Raw genomic sequence first — 13,817 nt, forward strand, 5'->3', positions numbered from 1 at the left:
ACATATGTGTTAGAGAATTTCACCCGACCAAGGAGATTGAAAGCTCCTGCCTGTGCGTAATTGGCTGTGCGTGGGCAGGGGGCGCTATTGCATGCAAGCTCAAAATTGTGCACATGTGCAATAGTAAATTCTGGTAGCGGATTGTACACCCCTGTCCACCCTCGCTTGATAAATTGAGCCCTTAGTAACAACTGCTACTCTAAACCTCTCTGCCTGCTGATCTCTGTTGGTTTTGATGAAAATCTTTGTTATACTGCTGTATTTCTTTTACTCCATTCAACATGATCTCATATTGATGATCTATAAGAGATTGGATTTGGTTTGAAATGTATCTAACATGCATATTCAATTGTAATGTTTTATGCATAGACTAAGACCAAAAGGTAACTTGCCATAATAAACACATATTTAGTAGCCACACATTATAATTAATTTAGCAATAGATCATCCAATCTTCAATCTATTATTTATCCATTTTTGTTTAATTTATAAAATAAAAAATACAGACTAGTTATTACCCTAATAAAATCTGTTGTATTTGTGAGAATGGTAGTTAGTGCTAGATTGTGTTGCACAATTATCTCTCTAATCCACCAGGATCCCATTCAATAAATCCACTTTGGATATGCTCTGGATAATTACCTCTATGTTGTGTAATAAATGTAATGACCCCTAGTGTCACCTCACCACATACTTGCACAATTCCCCCTTTACCAACAGTTCCAGGTATAGATTATATGTATAGTACTACAAAATATAGCCATTACACTAATAATAGTAATCCCAGGCTAAATGATCTACCAGACACTCAGTTCTTTACCAGAGAGAGAACTTTAATTAGAATGTGCCCAGATTACAGAGAAGTTACAGAGACAGTTATACTGTGAAAGGATTTTCACTCACTCAATGGGGTAAATTTATTAAATGGCGAGCGGACATGATTCGCTGTATCGAATCATGTCTGCTCGACATCACTAAATGCCGACAGCATACGCCGCCCCCTACTCACTGGTGGCCAATTGCAGCTAGCAGGGGCTGCTAATCATCCTGATCGGATTGGGATGATTTCAATCTGCCATCTGAAAGGTGGCGAACACGTAAAGGAGCAGCAGTCTTATGACCGCTGCTTCTTAACGTCCGGCATCCGAAGCAGCATCCGATGCTAAGTAAATGGAGCCCAATGTGTCCTATTATCTGTTCTTGCAGGGTGTTTGTGTGTGTGCACTTACCAAATCCCTTTTTCCCATCTAGTATGACTGTGTGTTGTGTTTGTGCATGTGTGTTGTGCAGAGTGTCAGTGTATGTGTGTGTGTATATATATACCTACCAGCCTTCCATCCCAACTGACCCTACTCCCTCTCAGCTGTCCTGCTTATATCCTGAGGTCTTTTCTTAGGACCGAATAAACAGTACAGAAGCCTAAATTCCATAGGTTGCCTTTTCCACTTAAGAACAGGAATGTACCAATGTATCATGAGAAAACTAATACACAAAATGGACTGAATGTTAATTGAAGATTATTTAACATTTTTCTATCTTCTTCAGAAACGCAAATAAAGTTTTTTTTTCTCTCAGTGAAGTTAGATTGTGAAAACTACAAATAAAAACAAACTGATTATTAGTTTTTTATTGCATTGTTTTATTTGAATTTAAAAATGGACTGATTCTTTTTTTCTCTCTTTTTCTCTCCACTTCCAACATTTTTTATTATTATTACTGCTATTTATTGTATTATAAGTAAATATTTTTTGTTACTTTTTTATAATAATTCCAGAGAGCTGCCTACAGATAATTACTGAAATGTTGACTCTTTGTATGCATGATAAATGACCATTGTTAATGTTATATTAGGAATTAGGCATAGCTTCCATTATAAATACAACATATTTAGTACTTATTTTAGGATACAACACAAGGGCTCAGTTTAGGGCTAAATGTAAAATTGGAACTGGTTACTGATACAATTATCATGATCCAATTTGGATTAATGAATGTGAAATTGAGATTATATAAAATACTCCAAATTGATATAGATGGGTTGTAACAAATTTTTTTTAACGAGGGATGAGTGGAATTTACCACTCTAGTCAAACTGATCTATTTGTATAGAGAATTCAAATGCTAACTGCTGATTTGCAGTGCATTAACTAACATGTCTGTGAATGTTCTGAGGGGATCAGTAAATAATAATAATAATAATAATAATAATAATAATAATAATGTGTCTTATGCTATGTGAGGTGGCATAGTAAACATTTATTAGAAGAGTATTTACATTTAGGCCTCCAAAATAAAAATAATTGAATGAAGGGAATGGGCAGTAATTACTAACTATACACTAGTGATTAATCTGGTAGGGGAGTGTGTTAGTATAAAGTATATATACAATTCAAGATGGAAGGTCCTGTACCTACTCATAAGGTTATTATGAGAAATGGATAGCACTATTGTACTTAAATAATTACTGCCACCAACCAGCATTGTGTATGAAGTGAACCCCAGGTTTTTCTGACTGGTGTAATAGTATGGGCTCTGTTCTTGTGTGCTAGAAACCATTAGCTAAGGCAAATGGGTGTATGGTGAAAAATGATGTTCACCTTCAGAAACCCAGTTATGGTTGGAAGAGCAAGGGATGGGGCCCTACAGTCTGGACCACGGGGTGTCTGTGGGAACAGTACAGTGCAGTGTGCATCAGATGGGTGGTACCTGAGTCAAACATATGGCGCTATTAGTTTAGTAAGATGCATTTAAAAATGTGGTGCAGGATGATCTGGATGATTGGTGAGAGGTGCCCCCCTTTGCTGTGTAAGTAAATCCTGCCACTTCATGTAGTTGTGATGCATTACTTTTAATAGATAAATTGAGTAATTAATACAAACTAAAGATAGCTTTCAGTGGCCTTCATGTAGTATATTCTACAATATATTCCTACACTCATTTAAAAAAAAAAAAAAGTAAAAAAATAATAATCTTGCAGTATCATTTAATGACATTCAATGCATTGTACAACCCCAATTTCTGAAAAAGTTGGGACAGTATGCAAAATGCAAAAAAAAACAAACAAAAAGAGTCATTTGAAAATTAAATTCACCCTGTACTATATTAAAAAAACACATTATTAACACACTATTTAATGTATTTTTGAAAATATACACTCATTTCAAATCTGATGACTGCAAGACACTCCAAAAAAGTCAGGACAGGGGTAATTTAGGACTAATAGCGATTTGACAAGTTAAAATAAGAAGGTGATGTGAAACAGGTAATCATGTAATCATAGTATATAAGGAGCCTCCAAAAAAGGCCTAGTCCTTCAAGATCAAGGTTGGGTCGAGGCTCACTAATCTGCCAACAGATGCGTCAGCAAATAATTCAACACTTTGAGAACAACATTCCCAAAAGACAAAATAGGAAGGATTTTGGGTATTTCGCCTTCTACAGTGCACAATATAATTAAAAGATTCAAGAAATCCGGTCAAATCTCAGTACATAATGGGCAAGGCCAAAAAACACTTCTGAATGTGCGTGATCTCTGATCCCTCAGACGTCAATGTCTCAAAAAATGTCTGTAATGGATATCCTGACATGGTGTCATGTGATTTACTTTGGGACATTGTCTCTTTAAGGGAAGTCTATAAATTCCCATCATGCCCTTGGCAACTTGCCAATAGTTCTGAGTTTGTGTAGCTTCTGTTCGCATAGAATTAAGCTCTTCACCTAAATCCTTGGCTCTCACAGTTTGCATACTGTGCACCACACTGGACTCCAAGCTGCTGCTTCTTATTCCAAAAGAACTCCGTAGTTTATCAGGTTGCATTTAACACTCACAGAGAGACGCAGCCATATCTTGGACTACCGTTTGCAGATGCTCCTATCTATCTCTTGGTTCAGGCTGAGCAACTTATTTGTAACCCTCCTTGGATGTATATAAATTGAGTACACTCTGATTCTAACCTGTCTACGACTGTTCCAACTACGACATTATACTTACCCCGAGTTTGAGAGGATTTCAACTAAAAATCATCGACCGCTCTCCCCTCTCCAGCCTGTCAGCAATCTGACACTCCTCATTGGTCGGCTCTCACACACCTCCGTGTGATGTCACAACCGCTCCGCTGAGCTCTCTCACAGATGCACTACCACTGTAGCTTCGGTCCCTGTTTCTCGCTGCTCTCAAAGGTTAGTAGTTGATGAACTTTGATAGTCACTCCTAAACAAAGGATATACAAGTTGCACCTTTATGGGAACAAGGTTCTTACAAGTATTCAACCTTCTCTGTACATCTACAAACAAGTCCCAAACCATTCTGGGAAAAGACAGGTGTGTTCACTTAACCTCCTGTAACCAATTAATCCGTACAATAATCAGTTTCGCTGATATCTGCAACTCTCCTATAAGCTCTGCAGTTGAGATCCATACATTCCTCTTACAGTTTTGTTTACTTAACTAAAACTCACCAGCTACCTTACATAACTATTGGCCTATAATGGATCCAGCAGATATTCCGACAGTAGTCTACAATTTATCCAAATGTGTAGACCAACTGCCACAGGGCCTAAGGAAATTACAGTTGCAAAATGAGACATTATGTGCCATTATCAAGGATAATACCCCTGAGCCTTAGGTTTCTTTGCCAGAGAAGTTCTCGGGAGAACGTTCCATGTTCAGACAATTTAAGAATTCCTGTTATCTTCTATTTCAAATGAGGCCAAAAACATATCATAATGAAAGAATTAAAGTCATAACTGTCATCTCTTTCTTGAGAGGTGAACCCAGGAGTTGGGCGGATATGTTTTTCGAAAACGACGACCCAGTCCTTGGTTCCTTGACTGATTTCTTCGCTCAAATGAGTATTCTGTATGAAGACACACAAAAACAATTAACTGCAGAGAATTTGATGCGCTCTCTGAAGCAGGGTCATAGGCCAGTAGAAGAATACCTCACTGAATTTAAATTGTATTCAAAGGATTCCGAATGGAGTGATGTGACACTCCGCAATCAATACAGACTAGGTCTCAGTGATGCACTCAAGGATGAGCTAGCTTGTGCCAACACTCCTAGATCACTACAAGCCTTGATAGAGCTCAAAATATTTTACGATTAGCAAAAGAAGAAGACCTCCTAAATACGTTATAGGGGACAAGGTTTGGTTGTCAACCAAACACCTAAAAACTGAAGACACCCTGCAAAAAGTTCTCCCAACTTTTCATTGAACCATTCATCATTAAAGGTATTGTTAACGAAAACGCTGTCATCCTGGACTTACCCACCTACTTATCGAATACATCCGACATTTCATGTGTCTCTCCTCAAACCATACTATCCTACTAGACGACAGTCCTCCGATGAAGATCTACCTCAGGTCATCAACAATGAGGAGATTTATTAAATCAAGGCCGTCCTGGATTCTCTTTGGAACAAGGGTACCTTACAGTATTTGGTCCGCTGGAAAGGGTTCTCCCCCTGAGGATGATTCTTGGGAACCTTCCTCGCATTCTTGACGCTTCACGCTTGGTTTCACGTTTTTCACCATTCTCACCCTGACAAGCCTGCTCCTTTGGCTGCGGTGCAGCCCCTTTGACGGGAGGACATGTCATGTGATTTACTTTGGGACATTGTCTCTTTAAGGGAAGTCTATAAATTCCCATCATGCAGTTGAGATCCATACATTCCTCTTACAGTTTTGTTTACTTAACTAAAATTCACCAGCTACCTTACACATGGGCTCAGGAATACTTTGGTAAACTTTTGCCAGTCAACACCATTCGCCGCTGCATCAACAGATGCAAGTTAAGGCTTTACTATGCAAGCAGAAGCCATACATCAACACTGTCCAGAAGCGCTGCCAACTTCTCTGGGCTCGGTCTCATCTGAGATAGACTGTAGCACAGTGGAATTGTGTTTTGTGGTCCGACGAGTCAACATTTGAAATAGTTTTTGGGAAAAACAGCCGTTGTGTTCTCCGGGCCAAAGAGAAAAAGGACCATCCAAGCTGTTATCAGCGTCGGGTCCAAAAGCCAGCAAACTGTCATGGTATGGAGGTGTGTCAGTTCCCATGACATGGGTAACTTGCACATCTGTGAGGGCACTGTGAATGCAGAAAGATATGTATACATTTTGGAGCAACATATGCTGCCATCCAGACGTCATCTTTTCCATGGACGTCTCCGCATTTTCCAACAGGACAAAGCCAAATCCCATTCTGCCCAGATTACAAGTACATGGTTACGTAAGCAGAGAGTGCAAAAAAGAGGGATGGTGTGAGTGCTATCAGAAATTGGTAGAGAGGCTGACAGTCCCTAATGGGATCATCGATTCCTCAAAGAATGATCCTAGGGTAAAAGCAAATACAAGTGGTGTGGGACAGAAAGCGCTCCAAACAGGGAGTTTACCAGAAAAAATAAAAATATAAAAGATATCTGTATAAATTGTGAATAACGTAATTTGTATGTGTAAAGATTTACCTTAGTGAGTTAATAACCCTGGAATATTAGAGTACAAAATGTGTTAGATATATTATGTCAAAAATAGTAAAATATATTCCAAATGTAATAAGATATGACAAAAAAATGGTATATGATCAATAAAATTTACAATTTATTTACTAAAAAACTAATTATTTACTAAAAGACAAATTGATCTAAAAACAATCAATATATGATAGATTAGGATGCCGGCATCTACGTGAATCTAAAAACAAATCCTAACGAATCTAAAACGTAACAATTAAAAAGGCTAGTAACAATGTTACATCAGTAGATACAATGTATTGAAAAAAAACATACACATGTGAGCAGCAATAGGATATATTTACGCTCAATAAAAGAAACTGAGACTCCATTGTTATTTTAAAACTATTTAGACTAGAAGGCCTTAAATGATCTAAATCTTTCTTCGGCTGTGCACAGCTTATAGAGTTCAGGCATAGATAACTCACAGTTATAGATATTGGAGTTTGTATTTGGAATCCATGGAAGCCCCGATGAGTAGGATGATGTCAGACCACATGACCCAATCAGCACGTACTGCAGGTCTCTCATCCAATGGTTCACTTTTTCACTAGAGGCAAATTTGATCCATAATTGCAGATTCAATGCAGCCATAGAAGGAGTGTGTTTATTCCATTTCGAACAGCTTGGTATAAACTGTGTTGGCTCAGTAATATCTTGTAAGTCTTTCAGAAGTTAGTTCATATAGGACCCAATAGATATAAAAGTCCTTTCTAAATGGCAAAAAAACACGTCTAGCAGGAATTACACATATAGTTTGCTTTCGGAATAAAAACAAACAATGTACCTGACACGTGTTATGGCAAATGGGAATTACAAGTTCTGTACAGGAATTACTCATATGCCCAAAAAACGATAAATCAAGAGTTGGGGATGAACCTGCTGGAACAATAAGACTAATCAATATACTTATAGGAATAACTATAAAGAAAAATAGAGACCAAAATTAAAACAAATATGATAAACCATATCCTAATGGATATAATTACAGAGAGAGATCTAATAACAAAAATTGGAGGATACCCCTCTCAAATAGATTTGATACACTCACTGATGACACATATCAGGAAAATCAACCTCAAAATACATCCTCTCATTTTTTAGAACAATCAAAAAACCGAATAAGACCCCAAAGTACAATATGGGGCACGCCAAGAGGCAAAAGAGAAAGAGAGGTTGAAGAGGGAGAAAAAACACAAACAAGATTAAGATAAGAGAACAACCAGAAGTAAATTTAGATACCAATGACAAAATAGATGAACATTCAGGAATATTTAATATTATCAACTATAAACTAAAGGATGAAGAAAAGAATGTCCTAAAAAAGGGTCTAACTTTTGCACCTACTTGGAAACTTAATAAATTCGAAACATTAATTAATATTAATCAATATGTACGGAAATTCACACTAAAACACTATTTTCTAAAGACTCTTCTCACAAGATCAGAACCAAAACCAAGTAATTATACTCATTCCAATTTTAAAACAAAATCCTCATTTTATCCAATTAATGAAAAAGGAGATTTTATTAAGACCTTTGAGATAAAAAATTAAGGAGGATTTAGAAAAATTAGAAAATCCTCAAAAAGGAAATGACAATCTTAAATCAAAAGAACACAAAGTATTAAAATCCTTACAGGACAATAAAGAGATTATGATAAAACCAGTGGATAAAGGTGGGGGGATCATTATCATGGACACCCAATATTATATAGATTATTGAATGATAAAACTACATACACCAAACTTAAAAATAACCCAATAAAAAATCAAATGAAGAAATCTGATAAAATACTAGATGATGCAAAAACAATAGGCATACTCACAGAATCAGAATTTAATTTTCTCCAAACAAAATATTCACGTATCCCCACTTTTTATTTCTTGCCCAAAATCCATAAACATCTTAGTTGTCCCCCAGGCCGCCCCATAACATCAGGGATTGAATCACTCACGTCAAATTTATTTCAATATGTGGATTATTATTTACAAATTTATGTTAGTGAGTTAACAGCATTTTTTGAAGGATTCAACACACTTTCTCAATCTCATTAATCAAATTGAATGGAAAGATAACTATATCATGGCCACGTGTGATGTAAATGCCTTATACACAAACATATATCACGCATTAGGCCTCCAAGCTATTACACATTTTCTGAATAAAGACAAATCATTAAAGGACCAGTCAACACTGTAGATTTGCATAATCAACAAATGCATGATAAGAAGACAATGCAATAGCACTTAGTCTGAACTTCAAATGAGTAGTGGATTTTTTGTTAAAACAAATTGCAAAGTTATGTCTATTTCCACTCCCCCTGTATCATGTGACAGCCATTAGCCAATCACAAATGCATATACGTATATGCTGTTAATTCTTGCACATGCTCAGTAGGAGTTGGTGACTCAAAAAGTGTAAATATAAAAAGAATGTGCACATTTTGTTAATGGAAGTAAATTGGAAAGTTGTTTAAAATTGCTGCTCTATCTGAATCATGAAGTTTAATTTTGACTTGAGTGTCCCTTTAATGGATACACAAAAAAAAAGTTCTTACTAGAAAGTATTGAATTTATTTTAAAAAACAATAGCTTCCAATATAACGCTCCCAGCTATGCTAATCTTTTTATGGGTTTTTTTGAAAATATTTTTTTCCATGGTTGGACAATGGGGAGCGAACCTTGTTCTCTATAAGCGTTTCATAGATGATGTCTTCCTGATCTGGAAGGGAGACCCAGCAATTCTCTCTTTTTTTTCTGGAGGATCTTAATATGAATAATCTAGGAATAACCTTCACACATGAAACGAGTAGTAAACTAATACACTTTCTAGATATTGAAATAGAAATTATGAATAAACAATTAAAAACTAGAACTTACTTTAAGCCGATTGACTCAAAATAACTATATCCATTATAAAAAGTTGTCATCTAATAGATGGAAATCCAATATCCCCAAAAGTCAATTTTTGAGAGTGAGGAAAAATTGTACTGATATTGAATCCTATGATATTCAATCGGATATACTAGTCGACCAATTCAAAGAAAAGGGCTATCATTTAAAAAAAGTTCTAGAAGCAAAGGATACAATAAGAACTATTGATAGAGAAAGTCTACTAAACAAAAATAGATCTAATGAAACAACTAATTTAAAAAGATCCTTTAATACTCAGTCTGTATCTGAAGATGACATTACAGTTCCATTCATCACAGAATACAGTTCTCAACATAGAGAAATAAAGAACATTTTAAATAAACACTGGCATTATATTCAACAAGATCCAATTTTGGGCAAAAAAGTCAAAAAAACATCCGGACCTTATTTTTAAAAAAGCAAAAAATCTTAAAAGTTATCTTTCCCCTAGTGAGTTTAAAAATCCAAATAGTAGCCTGATTGACATTGGTCTAGATAATGAGAGACTAACAGGTTTTTTTCCCTGTCATACCTGCAAGTCTTGTAAATCAAGCAGCAAAATTAAGAAGATAGTCTCTACTGATAAACAAAATACTTTCACAATCAAAGAAATTATTAAGTGTAGTGATTTATTTTACATAGGACAAACGAGTCGTACTCTGCGAGATAGGATTAGAGAACACATTTGGAATATAGAGCATAAGACTAATAAAACTGCATTATATCAACACTTTAAAGATATACATTTAGAGGATTTAAAATGTTTCAAATTCTGGGGCATTTTAAAAATTCATCCAAACATCAGGGGTAGAAATATGGAAAAAATATTACTCAAAAGAGAAGCTGAATTGATTCATCGTTTTAGAACCATACATCCACAAGGACTTAATAGCGCTTTGATCTAAACACCTTACTTTAATATGAGTAAACTACTCTGATATGATTATATTTACATACATTTTTTATTATTATTATTTTATTATTATTATTATTTTTGAAATATTTATACAAATAACCACCTATATATATATAAATTGGAATTTATCATCAACATCTATTGTATCCTTTTCTGGATACCAATATATATAAATATTTTTTCGAGTATTCCAATTAATAATAATTTCATTTGTATTGGATATGACAAAACTGTATTTGATTTATATATTGTATATACCTTAGAGAGTCATTGGAGAAAACATCAGCGAGATTTATATTAAAGACAAATATTACGCTGAGTTTGCAAATTTATCTTTTTATCCTTCTTTGTTATATTTATAATATTCTGTAAATATATGGTTTGTACACCCGTTTAAAGCATATCATGAACTAGTGGTTAATAACGACACAATAAATATATAATAACACACAAAAGACACTTTATATGTAGAGAAACAATAAGACACATTAAATACCCAGCACTTTATAGGTTAAACATGCACAGGATAGTCAGTTTCCTTTTTGATATGATGGAAAGAATTCTGACACTCCCACTCTATTTTTATTGGATAAACACAGGTGAACCTATCACATGGGCTATTGCACCAATTGTTCCCTATATAAGGTGATCTATTAGTATCAGTAAGCATCTTGATAAAGGTAGCTGTGTCTACCGAAACACGTAGAATTTTGCTTACTGTCTGTACATCAGGGATGTATTACTTGTTCCAGCAGGTTCATCCCCAACTCTTGATTTATCGTTTTTTGGGCATATGAGTAATTCCTGTACAGAACTTGTAATTCCCATTTGCCATAAGGTACATTGTTTGTTTTTATTCTGAAAGCAAACTATATGTGTAATTCCTGCTAGACGTGTTTTTTTGCCATTTAGAAGGGACTTTTATATCTATTGGGTCCTATATGAACTAACTTCTGAAAGACTTACAAGATATTACTGAGCCAACACAGTTTATACCAAGCTGTTCGAAACGGAATAAACACACTCCTTCTACGGCTGCATTGAATCTGCAATTACGGATCAAATTTGCCTCTAGTGAAAAAGTGAACCATTGGATGAGAGACATGCAGTACATGCTGATTGGGTCACGTGGTCTGACGTCATCCTACTCATCAGGGCTTCCACGGATTCCAAATACAAACTCCAATATCAAGAACTTTGAGTTATCTATGCATGAACTCTATAAGCTGTGCACAGCCGAAGAAACATTTAGATAATTTAAGGCCTTCTATTCTAAATAGTTTTAAAATAACAACGTACTCTCAGTATCTTTTATTGAGCGTAAATATATCCTATTGTTGCTCACATGTGTATGTTTTTTTTCAATACATTGTATCTACTGATGTAACATTGTTACTAGCCTTTTTAATTGTTACGTTTTAGATTCGTTAGTATTTGTTTTTAGATTCACGTAGATGCCGGCATCCTAATCTATCATATATTGATTGTTTTTAGATCAATTTGTCTTTTAGTAAATAATTTGTTTTTTAGTAAATAAATTGTAAATTTTATTGATCACATACCATTTTTGTCATATCTTATTACATTTGGAATATATTTTACTATTTTTGACATACTATATATCTGACACATTTTGTACTCTAATACTCCAGGGTTATTAACTCACTAAGGTAAATCTTTACACATACAAATGACGTTATTCACAATTTATATAGATATCTTATATTTTTATTTTTCTGGTAAGCTCCCTGTTTGGAGCGCTTTCTGTCCCACACCACTTGTTTTTTGCTTTTACGTAAGCAGAGAGTGCAGGTGCTGGCATGGCCTGCCTGCAGTCCTGACCTGTCTCTGATTGAGAATGTGTGGTGCATTATGAAGTGCAAAATAAGGCAACCATAGCCCTGGACAGTTGCGCAGAAAACTCTGCTTGCTAAACTTAACTAGTGTCTTCAGTGCCCAAACGCTTAATAAGTGTTATTTAAAGAAAAGGGGATGTTGCACACAGTCGACTGTCCCAACTTTTAAATGAGTATATATATTAAAAAATACATTAAATTCCCAAAGTAAAGCATCAAATAATGTGTTTTCAATATAGTACAGGGTGAATTTAATTTTCAAATTACTCTTTTTGTTATTTTTTTTGCATTTTCCATAGTGTCCCAACTTCATATTTAGATATACAGTATATATAGACTTAGGAGGTACAGTATATGCATATATTGTGAACAAGTTTCTAATTTAATCTTATTCAAGTCGGGGAGTGTTGGTATATATATATATATATTTATATGCATATAACTCATATAGAATGTAGACCTATATTTTATCAAAAATATGTGTAACAAACGTCTACATTCTAAGGTAGGAAGTGATTATTGTCACAGATGGTAGGACACATGGGAAGTAATCAACACACAACAAAGTACATATGCAAAGTAATTTACTCTTCCCAAGGATGTCAGATGGTTCTACGTTAAGCCCTCAGGATATAAGCAGGACAACTGAGAAGGAGTGGGGTCAGATGGGATGGAAGGTTGGTAGGTATATATATATACACACAAACATACATAAATACCCCCACTAGATGGGAAGAAAGGGATTTAGTAAGTGCCCACACACACAAACACATGCACCCTGCAAGAACAGATAGATAGGCCACATTGTGTATTTGTGAGTGAAAAAACTTTTTTATGTAACTATATCTATAACCTCTCTGTAATTAGTGGCTATATTTTGTAGAACTATACATACAATATTTTCCTGGTGGATTAGAGGTATAAGAGAAAACGAATAACAAGACAACAGTTGAATATCCATAGGTAAAAAATGGGAGTCTGAAGAACTAGTAAAACCAGGTAATGGTTCCATGGAGAAAAAGCTTAAACAAAGACTTGAATGTTAGGGAGTCTACAAATCTTTTTGTGATACAACAACATTAGGGCAGAATTCTAAAAGAGTTCTAATGATGATGCTTAGACGCAAACCAGGAAAGGAAGGCTTTCCAGACCGTGTGATAAATGTAGCTGGTAATAATCAAGCTGCCTATGACTTAATATGAAAAATCTCTCTGAGACAAGATTTGGGGGTTGATTTACTATTGTGCGGGCGGACATCGATAAATGCTGACAGCATACACTGTCAGCATTTATCATTGCATAAGCATTCCTTGTGAAATGCTTGTGCAATGCCAGCCCCTGAAGATTCGCGGCCAATCGGCTACTAGCAGGAGGTGTCAATCATCCCAATCGTATCTGATCGGGATGATTGCTGTCCTCCACCCCAGAGGTGGAGGACGAGTTAAAGAGCAGCGGTCTTACGACTGCTGCTTCTTAACTTCCACTTAAGGCGGACCTAAAGCAAAGTAGGTCGGAAGCAGCATCCACTGCTTCATAAATTGACCCCTAAGAGTTAAATTGCCATGCCGTCAAATTGAGAGATTAAGGTCTTGATGAAAGAAGGGACCTTGAGAGAGAATGTT

The 13,817-nt window shown here is 35.4% G+C and overlaps 1 protein-coding gene across 1 annotated transcript in view; it reads right to left on the reverse strand.

Moving 5' to 3' along the window:
- Positions 1 to 13,817, reverse strand: part of LOC128657846 (pecanex-like protein 2) — a 629,457-nt gene that overhangs the window by 176,876 nt on the left and 438,764 nt on the right.

This window comes from Bombina bombina, chromosome 4 (assembly GCF_027579735.1).
Source record: "Bombina bombina isolate aBomBom1 chromosome 4, aBomBom1.pri, whole genome shotgun sequence".
Classification (NCBI taxonomy): Eukaryota; Metazoa; Chordata; class Amphibia; order Anura; family Bombinatoridae; genus Bombina; species Bombina bombina.